The sequence below is a fragment of the Pteropus vampyrus genome, unplaced genomic scaffold (assembly GCF_000151845.1).
Source record: "Pteropus vampyrus isolate Shadow unplaced genomic scaffold, Pvam_2.0 Scaffold54, whole genome shotgun sequence".
In the NCBI taxonomy this organism is placed as follows: Eukaryota; Metazoa; Chordata; class Mammalia; order Chiroptera; family Pteropodidae; genus Pteropus; species Pteropus vampyrus.
This window is the reverse complement of record NW_011888835.1, coordinates 3,407,332-3,410,232: the sequence shown is the minus strand read 5'-3', so window position 1 is coordinate 3,410,232 and position 2,901 is coordinate 3,407,332.

Sequence of the window (2,901 nt, the reverse complement as noted above, 5' to 3'; positions counted from 1 at the left end):
TTCAGTTTGTATAAAAAAGTGTATAGCTATCCTATCACATATGACTGAACTGGAAGCTCAAGGCTTCTGTATTTGAATAAACATAGGAAAAACTAAGTTCAATGTGAATAGGGAATAGTACACAGAATTGATAAAATCCTGAGAAAGAAAAGAGGAAATACAATAAGGATCCCAAAGGTAAGTGAAAACTAAAAGCATAGACAGAATAATGATTATGCATAAAATATCATAATATTAAAGATATGATACACATTATATCTAGATATAATGCTTGATAATGTGTTGTACATTTTTTTAAAGAAAATATAAGCCTCCCAATAAAGGATTTTATGCTATATTTAATGGTAATTTAATGAGTTTAAAAATTAAATCACAAACATTTTAATACGATATTATATTTATATTTTCATAGAGGAAACTATAAATTCTCTCATTTTCACTATCTAAAAAGTACTACTGTAGTGTGGTACCCAGACAAGAATTACCCTTTTATAATTTAAGAATTTTATGCTTAAAGAATATTATTGCAGCCTTATAACCCAACAGAGGCCTCTATGAATAAAAGAAATTTCCCCCTGTAGGGGAAAAAACTCCTCAAAAGTTACTCATAATTAATTAGTCTTAGAAATATGCTCTGAACTGTGTGTGTGCACACGTGCATGCACACGTGCGCGCGCGCGCGCACACACACACACACACACACACACACATAACTATAAACCTTAGGTTAGGAAACAGAATATGTAAAAAAATACAACACAAAAAGATACACACATACTCAAGTTTGTAGGTACATAGATTCCTAATTCTACATACTGAAACCCTGGAGTAACTGTGTTTTCATTTTTGTGCATTTATGTATTAATTTTGTCCCAAATTTTTAAAAAGTATTCATTTTTTTAATTGTTTAAAAGAGGCAGATGTTAACTGGCTACAATGTGCTAGTGGATATTGCATACAATTGTGGTTGAGAACAAGGACTTTAAATCCACACTGGAATTGAAGTCAGGTTTTATAAGAGATCCTACCTCATATGATTGTCATGAGTATTTAATTAAATGAATTAAGTGTTTGAACATATACATACACCCTAGTGTTTATAAGTATTGTTATTCTTACTGTTATCATTACTAAGATGAAAGACCTAGGCTTTTTTCTCCATTACCTTTGTATAGTGGAGGATATAGACAAACAGATAAATCTATTAGAATGGATTAGTAGAATTTTAGAGCTATAACTATTTCTATTTATAGTAGCATTTAGCAATGAAGGCACTGATAGTTGCTCTTTTAATGATACACTGCTAACAATATAAATGACTTAGATCTATGCATGTGTTTGATTGTCTATTATTTTCCATATAACCAATTCTATTAATTTAAAGAACAAATAAAAAATAATTACAGTCTAAAGATTTAGTTTCATTGGCATTTTTAAAATTTCTTTCTAATAAAAAAGCCCCTTTTAGTTCATTATTTTTATAACCATGGTGTGATGGAAGAGTCTAAAATAGTGGACATTGTAAATCACTCAATTTCAAATGTAATATAATACAAATGAGTACATTAGCAGTCAGAATGTATTCTGTCAAAAGAATAATGCATTAGATTAAGCTTTTATATATTTGTTTAATCCCTTGATGATTCAGTTTCATCGAAGGAGCGAAAATAAAAAAGTATTTAGGAACAAAATATAAGATGATGACTTACTAACCCATTGGCTATGATATTAAAATGTGCACTTTTTCATGAATACACAAACTTATTTTTCTACGCCAGCAAATTTCTATGGTTTTATTTCTAAATAAGACATCACATTTGCATGTGATATAATAATATTAATATCCTCTATTAAGACTCCTTATGCCTACACCTGTAAAGAGCCACACAATTCTGAAATAAAAGAATTCAGGAGCCAACACATTATATTGCTATGGATACAATTTACATTCAAGAATCTCCAGAGATCTGAACACTTTCAATGTGGCTTATAAAAATTAAAAGGAAAACCAGTTTTACCTATATCGACATTTCATGCTGAACACTAATTTGATGTTTATATCAAAATATTTCCAAATAGACCACTTACATGTGAAGTTTTTCAATAAATATATATAGTACTACAGATGTATTTTCTTTTCCTTATGATTTTCTTAATAACATTTTTCCTCTAACTTTATTGCAAGAATACAGTACAAAATACATATAACACACAAAATATGTATTAATCAACTGTTTATGTTACCAGTAAGGCTTCCAGTCTACAGTTGGCTATTAGTAGTTAAGTTTTGGGGCAGTCAAAGTTATGTGCACATTTTTGAATGTGAAGATGGTGTGGGTGTCAACATCCTTAACCCCTGCATTGTTCAAGGGTCAACTGTAATATAAATTCTATTCTTGAATAAAGTGGCTCAAATTTCATGAAAATATAGTGTTTTGCCTGCTTTGAGTGTATCTTCAGTACCTAGTACAGGTACTAGCACATATAAGCACACAATTGTCAGACTCCACTTTTTTCTTTTAATTTGGTAACCAATCCCATAGGTTATCTCACTATTTAGGTATAACAAGCTACTAACTTAGATTGGGGGTAGTAGCCAATGTCATTTATTCACTTATTCAGTCAAAGTTAAAAAACAAAACAAAACAAAACAAAAACTACTACTAAGAAAAGCAATACACCTTTTATACACCAAACAGTATTACGCAGTGAAAAGTGAAAATACAGGAGAGAGAATTACTGCTTTTATGAACATGTAAGTATAATAGGAATGAAATCACTATTAGCTCTTGATCATAAAAGAGATTTCTATCTCAGGTCTATCTATGATTCAAGCAACATTACACAATCATAAAGTTTGCATAAAGGAGATGAAGGAAAGGAAAAGTCTATTTACAATCT